Here is a 12,545-nt window from a genome sequence, read left to right on the forward strand (position 1 = left end):
TTCTGTTTAGTTTTGCTTTTAACACGGTGAGCAGTTAAGAGCAAAAGCTTCAGTTCTTGTTGAATCAGTGCCTGTTCTGTTTTGTGAGATGATGCCTGTTTTTTGGAAAGGAAGAATACAATTGAAGTATATGTATTACCATTTTAATTTGTGTCATTAATATGGTTTTGGACAGATCTCTCAACTAATTCCTCTTAGTACCTACTGGTTCACTGTGATTGAATTACATTCCCTTCTGAGAAAACCAACTTTTAAGTTCTGCTGCAGGTGTGAGGTGCTCTTCTGTCTCTGCTGGGAACATACAGGCCTGAATCAGTTATTAAATTCTTGGAAAACTTTGAGTGGCCTGTGTAATGGTAATGTTTGCTTCTGGAGGCTAAATGAAATCTAACCCAAAATAAACCTGCTTGAGCAGTGTCTGCATGCGCTGCTTTTGTCTGCTGATCCTTCTCTGCTGCTCCATTTTACTTGCTAGTGGTGACATGGACAAAATTGTTAGCTTTGATTAATAGTGGGAAGCTGAGGTTTTCTTTGCAGCAGCTTCTTTTTATACAAACTGTCAAGGAAATAGGGAAAAAAAAAACTTGCCAATGACAGTAAATCAAATGACCTATATCACAGCTGTCTTAGGTAATTGATTGTTCTTTAATCTGTTTTCCTTCCTTATTTATGTTCTGAAATTGTGAAAAATAGGAGTCATGATTTTTTTTATAATTTTATATGCAATACTGAAATTTGTGCACTTCCTACTCCAGATTTTTCCTTGAATTTTTAATCAGTGTTGATTTAAAAATAAAACAAAAATGCACAGAAGCCCAGAATTCTGTTGCAGCCGTTGAGTCTGAGCGAGGGGAAAAAAAAGAAAAAAGAAAAAAAAGAGGTGGTCTTCACAAATGTTTGCAGTTTGTTGGTTTTTTTATGCATTGATACCAAGAATCAGTATTGATTTTTTTTATTTTTTTTTTCCCTGTATTCCTCAGTTTGAGGTTAAAGATGGCAGTTGTTAATGCTTTGAAAATCTAAGTAATATTTGGTTGCCAGTGTTAAATCACTTCATCTTGAACTAACAGTTGTGAGAGTTCTCCCCATCTGTGCCTGTATGGCTTTAATTCTCCTGAGTCCCAGGAACTTGTGAACACTTGCTGCTAGGGTGATATGCTGCCTGCCTAAGCCACTGATTAGGAATAAACTCAGTTATATTTTCTGTTTATCAGATTTTTCCATGTTTCAGCTCTTGATTTATTTTTTTTCCCCATAATTACCAGATTGCCATTGAGAGCATCAGTTCTTTAATGTGCTCATTAAACAAATCTAAAGTTGTAGCACCACAGATATCAACACCATTTTGGAAAATTTCAGGTTGTTATTTTTGGGGTGTTTTTTTTTTTTTTTTTTTTTTTTTTGGTACTAAATGTGGTGAGGGTTTTTGTTGTTTTTTTCTTTCTTTTTTTCAAACCAAGTTATTTGCAGAGTAATTTAAATTGGTTATATCCACAACATTATTGCGTATTATAGCTAGCATGAAAATGTTAGATGTCATATTTTGTTCTCCCAGGCATAAAGCATCTCTCTGTTCAAATTGTATAACCCTTTCTAAAAAATCTTTATGTACATGTTTCAGAGACTTCAGCTAGCAAAAAAACCCAAGAATTAAGTCAGAATCAAAATTTAATACTCTGGTGCTTCATCCAGCAGCCTTATTGAGGAGGCCTTATTGAGGCAAGAACAAGCCTTTAAAATGAAGACAAATGTTGAGAGTCAGAACTTCAAAATTGTAAGCCAGCAAGTTATAATGAGCCTTCATTATTTTAAGTAACCTTGTCTTTGGAATATTACTCTCTTCTGTATTTCATTCTCACTCTGTTAGTAAATTAGTTAATGCATTAGGCATAACAAAACTGTTTCAAGCCTCCATGTATGCTTAAGTAAAGTATGGCTGTATTCATTAGCCTTTTAGCATGTGGCCTCAACATCTGATTTATATTAGTTCCAGTGTTTCTTATGAATGCTGATAACTATTGGTATCCTGTTCCTTGATACCAGTGTTCAATAGGAGCCTAGCAAGATCCTAGGAATCTCTAAGGCTTTTATAACTACTTTCTTCATGTTACTTCTCAGGTCTTCAGTACTCAGTCTGAATCAGATTCTGTTAAAAAGTGGAAAAAGAGCCTAAATGAAATGTTCTACCTCATTTGCTACGATTTCCGCTATTAGCTGTAGGACACATCTAGTGCAACTTGATTTTTAACTAGATCCTCCTTGCTATTTGAGATGGCAGTCTTTTAAGCATTGCTAATTTTAGTATCCTCAGGAATGACCTGGAAGGAAAGGTTGTAAGTGTTTGTGAGTAAATCACAGTGATGCTAATTTGGGAGCTGTTGAGAACTTGAGAGAGCAGAGAAGACTTTGAGGGGGCAAGAAGTAAGCAAGCTGAATTGGGTTTAGGTAAATAGAAGTAGTTCACCTTATTGTTCTGTAAAATAAAAGCTGGAAAAATTGCAAAAGAAAAAAAGCTGATGGAAGCCTAAAAAGGGCTTAAAGAATCATGCTGATATAGTGTGTGTGGTACCAAGTAGCTGATATCATTTCATGTTGAATATTATAGGCAGTGCAAAAGAGTAATGGTTCTAATGTAAATAACTTGGAGCACTCATACAAAGCTTTTAAAAGCATATAGAGAAGTATCAGGATAGAATCTGAATTTCTGAAAATACAAAAGGAGTTTAATTTGAAAAATTACTTTTTTCCCCAAGCCGTTTTGAAAGTTCTTATCTGAGCAGCAAAGTTTGAAAACACTAGCCTTAAAAAAATCTATGGTTGTATTATATTTTATGACTTTCAGTAAGTATTACGATTTTTAAAATATTTTTGAAAGTGCTTGCAGAGTGGAAAATGGTTGTGTCTAGTTCTGCTGCAGGTGCTGAATTACTCTGCAAGCTCCAGAAAATGTTCATTAAAAAAATACCTGATGTTTGAAGAGGAATTCTGTCGCAATAATCAAACTAATTTGCAATTAAGTAGGCCAGACTCAAGGCTTTAGTTGTAATTGTAGTTAATGGGAACAAGGAATTTGTTGGTGTGCTTTGGTGACCCCCTGAAGGTGAGAGAGTGGAATTTTTGAACTCCACTTACTGAACACAAGTTCTGAAGGTTTCTGTTTATGTCAGTAGTCATAGAGCCATAAAGAAGGAGTGCATGCTGCTGCTACTCAGAAGCATGAAGAAAGAAGTTGAACAAACATGACATTTGCATAAACTGATAGGATATCAGAAGATAAATGGCTAAAGACAGTTGTTCAGAAGTTGCAGTGCTTCAAATTACAGTGGTATTCCTTTTAACAGCATTAATTGAACATTCAGAAATTCAGTTGTGCTCATTACTCTAATATTTGAATATTTAAGCAGAGACTTATTACCATGTATGTAAGGAATGATTACAGTAAAATTACGTTACATTTAGAGTTTATACACTGTTGCTGTACTGTGTTCCTGCATGCTTTGTGCAGTACCATTCTTTATAATACACCATTCTTCCTGCCTGAGCAAGTCATGCTACTTGCTGAATGTTGTGATGTTCCATTTCCTTTTGGTCCTTGTTTATAGCATTTGAAGTGGCTAAAGGATACCTTAAACTTTATCCCCAGTGTGGTTACAGATTGTTCTGCAGGGGTTTCTAGGAAATATCTTTTGTCTTGGATTTGTCCATTTTTTTTATCTAAGACAACAGTTAAGATATTTCGTCTGAGCAGCGATTGTAAAGCTTTTTAATTTATTTTGCCTTTTTATTTTCCCCTATCCAGTTAAGGTATTTCTTGCTATTGTAATAAAGCATGTGTCCTGTGTCTCAGGTTTTGCAATCACTGTAATTCCAGTTGAGCCTGGATCGTTGTGCTGACAGTTCTGACAAATGACAAACTCTAATGTTTTGTGTAATGAGATGAAGGAGAGCACAGCAATGCAGGTGTTCAGAATTCTGTGACTGTAGTGTTGAGACTCTGTTCGATGTGTAAACTTGCTCTTTCAGTAACAGGTAGTTGTACTGTGCAGAGGAAACACTGAAGGACTTAATGGCAGATGCCAGAGTTATAGAAAAGTCCTTGCTAAATCTTGTTAATCTTATGAATATAGCAGGAGCTGTGTGCTAATACAGGTATGGGGGAAGAGAGGGAGCTGCAGGCAGGAGAAGCTCCTAGTTTGGTATTTTTGACTTGGACTTTACTTGAGTATTTGAACAGAAAGTGTTCCTTCTCTTTTTTTTTTATGGTAACATGAACATGAAGTTTTAGTTCCTCTTTCTTTTCCAAGACAGTTTCCAATGAAGTGTTCTGCCACTCCACAGGCAGTCGGTCTGCTCTTCCCAAATGCTTTACAGGATAATTTAGTTGTGCATGAGTCATGTGTGCTGGGAAATCTAAGCATCAGAAGCAGTTGCACAGCTGCACAGATTGAGGATTGTGCAATCAAATTAGGAAAAAAAAAAAAAAAGGCCCATCACTAAATATTTTTGAAGTGTTGTATTTATCCTTGCATTTCTGAATGAGATGAATAATTAAGGTTCAGATTAAATATTAGCTTTCTACAGCACCTGTCATTTATTTTTGAGTTGCTGTTTTCAACTATCCTTGTTTGTTTTTTATGTTTGTCCACTTGGTACTCTTGCACGACTTTAAGAGTTGTGGTCTTAGTATAAGTCACTCTTTCACTTAAATTTCTGTAGCTACAGGTGAATAGAGTACATAAGTATAATATAAAGTATAGATATGTATGTGCTTTGCATTGTATGTGAGTTTCCTATTGAAAAAGCTGAGTTCTGGAATTCTTTCTATATCAAGAAACTAAGCTCTGCATTATTCTGAAATAGTGCATGTATACAAACCTCATTTTGAAATTTAATTTGTTCCATGTTGTCACATGCTATACTGCAATTCATGAGAGAGTGCAAATGTTTTTTTCATCTAAAATATGGAGCAGACTTCTCAAATAGGAACTACAACACTGTCTTTTCTGAGCAGAAACTGAAATCTCATTCCTTCTAATTTTATTTTCTGGTTGTAATTTAACACATGGTGTAGATCATCATGAGCTGGCATTGTTGCCAGAATATGTCTAACCTGGTGATTGACTGCTTCCCCTTCCCCGGTGCCAACATCAGGCACGCTGTATGGTGAAGCGAATGTGGGTGATTTACCTGAATGAAACAATGTTTGGGTTGCCCTTAGGCTGGTCTGGCTTCAGGCTGTGTTGACTGTGTGATCACAGTTACTAATGCTAGCAGTAGAGAGGGAATTTAATACAGTTGTAGAAATGAGTGGCAAAAATAATAATTTGTAAATAGCTAACATTATCTTGGAAATGTTCAGCTTTACAAAGGAATTTGGTAAAAGTGATTAGAAATAGATACTTTCTCTGTGAAGTCACTTGTATCTGTAGCCATGTCCTTATCTTCAGAGCCTATGCGTACCCTGTCCCTGCTATCTTATGTGTGGTAATTTTCATGTATGCACTGATCTGAAGGAATACTGAGTCTGTCTGTCCTTATTCTAGATGAGTGCCCTATGCAGGAATAAGTCTTTTGTCTCCTATAAAAAAAAACAAACAAGCCAGCAACAACAAAATCCTTAAACTTTCACAGCATAAGTTCTTAGAGGCCTTCTTGGCCATCTTTTTGACTGCAGTGATCTCTAAAGAGTTTTAGAATGCAGTAGTGGTAACAGCGAGAAATTGTGAACAGAGGTTTTTATTTGGGTGGTTTTTTTTTTGTTATTAGTTGGTCTGATTCTTCACATACAAACTATGGGAATTCTTTTAGATTATTTGAAGTATTAAATATTCTTTGGATTAAATTTCTTGATCTTGGATAGAATTTTGAGAAGGTTCATTTGTATGCATTTCATTAACTGCTTTAAACTACCTCTTTCACACTTGCAGTACACACGTGCATTGCTACTAAAAGTCTGGCAGGTAATGTGCTCACTTGACATGATTAATTGTAGTGCACTGACAAATGCTTTGTTTTTTGTTGCAGTAATAATAACTGTAAGGTCTCATTTTTTGCATTTAAACATGGGTTTCTATCAAAACAGAGCAGAATTGTTTTATGGAATGGAAGAAGAACCTAATCTACCCTACCTTGTTTTGAATGTGTAGTAATTACATCTGTTGAATTTGATAGTGGATGATTTCCAGGACAGTTTTTACTTGCTGTATCTAAACATTCTTCCCTGTTGTTTTTTGGGACAGAGAAAGAAGAATGCTTAACTTGTTGACTTGTCTCATTTCTCAGTGTAGTAACAGTGTTTTAATAAGTTTTTTCATTGCATTTTTATTAATCTTAAGAAATAAAATGAAAAGAACATTTTTGTTTGTCTGGTAACTTTATTCTGTAGAAAATAATTGTCTTGTACTAAACAGATAATTTTCTGCAGTAGGAATTTCAGTATTTGAGCACATTCATGGTACTGTTACGTCTTCGAGCTTCTGGAAAAAACACCTGACCTGTCAATTGCATGCATTCTCCTTTGTTTTTAAGAGAATAAAGGACTGAAGGTGGGATTTTCTTCTCTGTAAAGTAGACCAAGTTTAGATCCCTCTTGTGAGAACAGCAGAATGTCAGGATTTTGCACAGTTTGCTGTACTTTCTGCTCAGCTAACTTCAGTTTCGAATTGAAACTGTAACGAAAATGTTACTGAGCTGACTGTGTAAGCTATTTCTACCCCAAGTCTCATTAAAGTAGAGATTTTTCAGGGACATGAAGGTTTCTAGTGTTGAATTGTAGCATTAACGAGTTAGCTTGTCTTGATTAAAATTCATGCAGTGAAGTGCTGTTTTTAAATACTCAATAAGGATGTACTAGTTGTGTGTTTCAGATAGGCAAAGTTGGATTTCAAATGTGAGAAAACAGCACATACTCTGAAGACTTAACCCTTGGTTTCCTGTTAAAAACCAAGCAGTCACAGATTTACTTAATAGTTTCCTCCTTCTCAGCTATGCGAATTTTCAAAGGTACATAGAGCCACAGTTTTTAATAAGAACAAAATAATAAAGGTTGTATTTAAAACTGTGCGTGTGATTTGTGAGTTCTTTTTAAACACATTACTTCACAAATCTGCTTTCTGTGGCCAGAGTCAAAAGGATGCAAACCTCCAGTGAAAGTCCAATAAAAGTGGCAAGAGGCGGGGAGGAACCTTATAAAATAAAAACTGGTGCAAGAGGAATTGAAACCTGTAGCTGCAGCCTCCTCTTGTGCAAACTAGTTTCACAGGATTTACAGGCAGTGTTTGTGTCATGCTTGCATGGCTTTGTTATTGAGGGAAGAGAATCTCCCATAAGGAACTGTGAGCGCAAAGGAATGAGAAGATATTTTACATGAGAATATGGAAGAATATTGACCTGGTGGCCAAGTCGTTAAGCACTGCCCTTTGAATTTATTGTATAAATCTGCTTAGATTTATATTCTTCTTTGATTATTGCCAGCAGGTTGAGGGATGTCCTTCCTCTCTCTACTCAGCATTGCTGAGATCTTACCTGGATTGCTGGGTCTAGTTCTGGGCTCTCCAGAGCAAAAGAGATCCGGAACTGTTAGAGAGTCCGGTTAAAGGCTGTGAAGATGATGGGAGGGCATGGAGCAGCTCCTTTCTTATGAGAGGAGACAGCTGGGACTGTTCTGTCTGGAGAAGAGAAGGGTCGGGGAATTTCTGTAAAGAGTTGAAGGGAGAGTGCAAAAAGAGAAGGGAGTCAGTGGTGCCCAAGGACAGGTCAGTAGGCACAAACAAACATCAGGAAGCACTTCACTGTGGGGGTGACCCAGCACTGCCTGGAGGCTGTGGAGTTTCCTTTTTGGAGTTCTTCCAGAGCTGCATGGCCTTGGGTGCCCTGCTCTGGGTGTCACTGTTGGACCGGAGGCACCCAGAGACCCCTTCCAGCCTCAGCTATTTTGTGATCCTTTGACAAACTGTGAGAATCTGTACTGTAATCAGTTTACTCCAGTATCTTTGGTAATGATATGAAAGGGTGCATAAGCAACACATCAGATTATTTCTAGTTGTGGTTAATTTTAATTCATATCTGAGAAATTAAAGATAAAACAAGTAGCCTGGGGAGAGATGGAGGGGAGGAAAAGAAGACTGATATGCACTTGAATGCTAAAGAAGGCCTTCAGGTCTTCACTGTCGAAGACCAGCTGCGTATGAAGCTTTGCAGCTACTAGCTGAGTTCTTTCTAGCCACTGCAGGGAGCCAAAAGGACAGGCTGCTCATCAGAGCGTGTAATCAGGTTCAGGCAAGAGCCCAGGTCATCAGGCTACTCTGTGATATGAAGTCAAGTCTAAGAACAAGCTGGGAAGTCCGACCGTGAGTCAGAGCGTGAACCCAGATGAGAAATCAGCATTGTGCTCCAGGCCAGTAATTTGATGCAGAACTCTTCAGAGGACAGGAAGCTGTATGCCAGGCTTCATGCTGAAGGTAGCAAAGAGGAAGTAGACTCCAGAGAAAAGTGGAAGATGGTAGCAGATCAGCTGGTTAAGAAGAGATCAGTCCAACTGGTATGGAACAGGGAAATGATGAACAGAAGTGCTTTCTATAACCGTGGAGAGATGGAAATCTGTTTAGAGAACAGGTCATGGCTCACCTATCTTAAGCTCTCTTGCCCTCTCCAGAAATCCATAGTTACTTAAAACTGAACAAAGTAAATTCTTTCTCTTCTTCTCTCTACTCCTTCCTCCAAAACGATGAAGAGAAAAATGATTGGACTGAGGAAGAAAACAGGAAGGAAGGAATGAAGTGAAAGCGTTGAGTGATAGTGGTGTAGTATTCTGGACATGAGACAACAGATGGATCTCTGTTGGCCTGTTGTGTTGGGATGTCTCTCTAGAGTAAAATCTGAAAAGTTTGTAGTGCAGACATAAGTGCTCCTTTGTTCTTGGAAAGTAGTATCAAGATGGTTTATAATTATCTTCAGGGTCTGTTTAATAAATAAGTTCTTGTTGCTCTGCTTGTGTTGGGAGTCAGGTACTGGTTTGACTGTTCACTCACAGTGTGAGTTTTCTGCTCCTTGGCTTGCTTATTGTGCTCTGTAACCCAAGAGTATCCTGCTGTTCTATGGCATCAGCTGCTGTGGAAGTGCAGACTGTTGTCCTGTGATTTTGATTCTTTAAACAAGATCTCTAAAGCTAATCCTCAGTGATTGTAATCACTAGTTTGTTCCCCTGGCAAAATAGGATTAAGGCGTAGAGATCAGGTTGTATTAATGATGCTAATCTGATTCAGTTTGCAGACGCTGTATTGTTGGACAACAGAATTGTTTCCTGTATTTTTCATAAAATTTTTCCTGGTTGAAATTATTTGTATTACTAGTGCTTGTCATCTCCCAGTAATTCCATCTGAGAACTGCAATCTGGTGAAAGTGATGAAAACATTACTTATAAAATTAAGATGTATGTAGATACCTCTTTCTTATAGTACAAAGACAAAATTGATTCTTTCTCAAAAATATTTAGCAATGTTACTGTTGAAGTGTTGGAGGAGACATAAAAGCTTTAGTCACTGACTATATACAGAATTGGCTGTTGCCTCATCTGTCATACTTGTCATGAGCAAGATTGTGGTGTAATTTCCCAGTGTTCCCAGTTTTTGAACTTGTTTTTCTAAGATTTAATACTGTCAGTATGCAGACCAGTCAATGACAAAATCGGATTGAGGTTACTGAAATTCCTTCAGCCTGTAACATGGAACATTTTGTCAGATGATGCAGATTTTTTTGTTGTTACCTGAGGTTGGATTGTGGCTTTTTACCCTAGGACTTATTCAGAACTGTGTTTCTTTGGCTGTGCACTAATTTGCTATCCAGTAACTGCATGTCACTCTCAGAATGATAAGTCAGCACAGCACAGAGGCTGCGGTATTGCTAGCTTTCCTGCTTTTGCTGCAGATTGAGCAATGTTGGGTATTAATAATTTGTACATCCATGGCAGCAGCTGAGGTTTTTGATTGAGGAACTTAGGTTTTCCTAAAAATAGTAAGTCACTATTCTTCTTGATCAGACAGAAAAATTTGAAAGCATGCACTGAATGTGTACAGAAGATAGAAACAACAACAAAAGAATTGATCATATTAAAAATAATTTTCAGAAACAACAGCAAAAAAAAAACCCCAGCACTCATGATTTATAGAGACAGACTCCTGACCTTTGAACATTTGTGGCTGAAAGAGCTGGTGTGTAGGCGTCCAGACCTCTCTGCTTGCTTTCACATGCATGCCATTTCTACTGAGTTAGAGATCTGTGTGGTTTTGGTTACAAAAGCTTTTCCACTGTGATTAGCTTTCCTTTTGGTCTGGTTTAAGCTTGCCTGTGTTCTTTTATAACATAAACATATTCTTGTCCTCTTCATCTTGAAATCCCATTTTGAAATATTCTTAAAAACTTTGGTTTCTTTTTTTGCTTTGTTTTAGACATTGATGTGCATGGTTGTGTGCTTAAGGTCTGTATTGTTAATGGTGATCAAAAGCAAAAAAAGCCCAAACTTCTGCATGTTGCAGAGATGAAGTCTAAAATTTTCCTCTGCTAGGAGCTGGGTGAGAGTTGGCAGAGTTCTTCAGCTCCAAGCAGTTTAAAAACATGGGTTTCATGTTGCAGTCTCTGTAACCTAGCCTACATGGGACTCCTTGTCACTGTTAATGTTTGCACTTGTCAAAGGGAACAAAACAGGAGAGGAGAGGAGGCTGTAAGCACCTAAAAAAGTAGGTCAATGGGGCAGCAGGTTATTTGGCCAGAAAAGAGTGAGTGGCTTCATTGAATCATGCCGTAATTGTTTTTCCTCTTTTTGGCAGATTGTTCTACTGTGTTTTAACTTCCTATGTTAATATCTGTGTCTGGTTTTTAACCACTTAAGAGCCTCTGCTAGGTGCGAGGGAAGGAGAAATTTAATTTTTCTAATCGAAAAAAGTGCAGAAATAATTCTGATGTTTTCAGTAGCATTAATGAATCTGAGAGTAGCATAAGCTTTGTTTTTAGATCACTATGTCCATTTTAGAATCTAATGCTTTTTATAATGAGATTTGTAGAAAGTTTTATGAACACGTTGTTCAGTGAATTCATTTTATTTTAAGAACAGAAAGCAAGGCAGAGAGAAATGAGATAAAGGCAGGAGGAAAAAAACAATTTCAAGTAACTTAGAAACGTAGGAAGTAGTATGGTGTGAGGGAAAGACTATAAAATACATTCCAATGAAAAATAGTAGTATAGAGGAATCAGAAATTGAGAATCACTTAGACTGATTTTCTTAATGCAAATACTGCATTTGTGGGGTTAGTTTGGAATACGTTTTTGGAATGGTTTTTGAACTGGGTATTGAAAGAAGAATTTAATGTCTGTCTGAGGCAGCAGCAATAATGCAGCTGGATGACTTTTCTAGTCACTAACGGCATTCTATACATTCTGCAGTCCTGAGAGTAGCAATTCTGAGAGTTTGAAGAAGAAAACGCGTCAGTGAGAAAGACAGTGGAGGGCCAAGTAAGAGTTTTAGCAGGAGGGACGCTTAAATCATGGTGTGGAGAGCTGCTTTGCAGGTAGCAAATGAAAGCGAAGATGTAGGTGGTTGATACCACATTTAAAAGTAAAAATGATGTCAAGGTTAAAGATAGACATAAAGTGACAGCAGCTTGAAGCAGAGAAGAAATAGTTTTAGTATACACTGTTTAACAAGGAACAGAGCTTTTAAGCAAGGTGAATTCTGACAGTGAAAGCAAGCAGAATATGGCATTAATAAATCACATGAATACTTTTTTTATTTAGAAAATATTAATTCTGTAATTAATTGACTTAAAAACTCTCCTTTGTGATTTTTTTACAGTTCATAATTTAATGCTTTTCTGTAAAAGAGGATACTCCACATTGTTCTTGAGAAGAACCAGCGTTTCATCCCTAAACCATACACTTTAACAAGTCCCAAAGTATAAAAGGTAAAATAAAAGATATTGTTTTAATTAATAAAATTCCTCTGGCTTTCTGTCATCAACACTAAAGGCAGTGGCAAAGTAATGTCTTTTTTGCTGTAGAACATGACTGAATTTGATTTTTAGAAATAGACATAGTCCTTGATTTCTGTGCTGTTTGCATTAAAGTTGCCTGATTTCACTGTATGTGTCTCTGCAGTCTTTTCCACTGACATGTATCACTGACAGTTACAGTTTCTTGCTACTTAGGGTGCAAAGGGTCAGACCTTGAAAAGAGAGAAAAAAAATTCACTACATATGCATTTTAGATAGTTTTTAAGTTCCTTTAATTGTTCTGGATGCCAAATCGAATCGCCAGTTCTGATGGAAGATCTGTGTACTGTAGTAAGGGAAACTAGAAACTGAGCACTTTGTTGAAGTGAAAAATATTGACTCTTGAGCTCTGATTCTGCATAAAGAAGATGTCAGCTATGTCACAAGTTGTATTTAGTGACATATGCTTAGCTGTATATTTTTCTTTTGCATATTAATGGAACAGTGCATCATTTAGCCAATGGAATTACATGTTACTCTTGATCCCCATGAGTTCCCAAATTG

At 37.0% G+C, this 12,545-nt stretch overlaps 1 protein-coding gene across 9 annotated transcripts in view; it reads left to right on the top strand.

Annotated features, from left to right (window-relative positions):
* CLOCK (clock circadian regulator) overlaps positions 1-12,545 on the top strand; it is a 54,412-nt gene that overhangs the window by 13,099 nt on the left and 28,768 nt on the right. For 8 of the 9 annotated variants that reach the window (XM_042870402.1, XM_042870410.1, XM_042870411.1 and 5 more), the window contains one exon: positions 11,846-11,954. The gene's annotated coding sequence lies outside the window, so the exon portion shown is untranslated. Of the gene's footprint in view, positions 1-256; positions 357-11,845; positions 11,955-12,545 lie in introns of all 9 variants that reach the window. The other variant, XM_042870403.1, reaches the window with a different exon arrangement.

This window comes from Lagopus leucura, unplaced genomic scaffold (assembly GCF_019238085.1).
Source record: "Lagopus leucura isolate 7727_CA_CO unplaced genomic scaffold, USGS_WTPT01 Super-Scaffold_100004, whole genome shotgun sequence".
NCBI classification, from domain to species: Eukaryota; Metazoa; Chordata; class Aves; order Galliformes; family Phasianidae; genus Lagopus; species Lagopus leucura.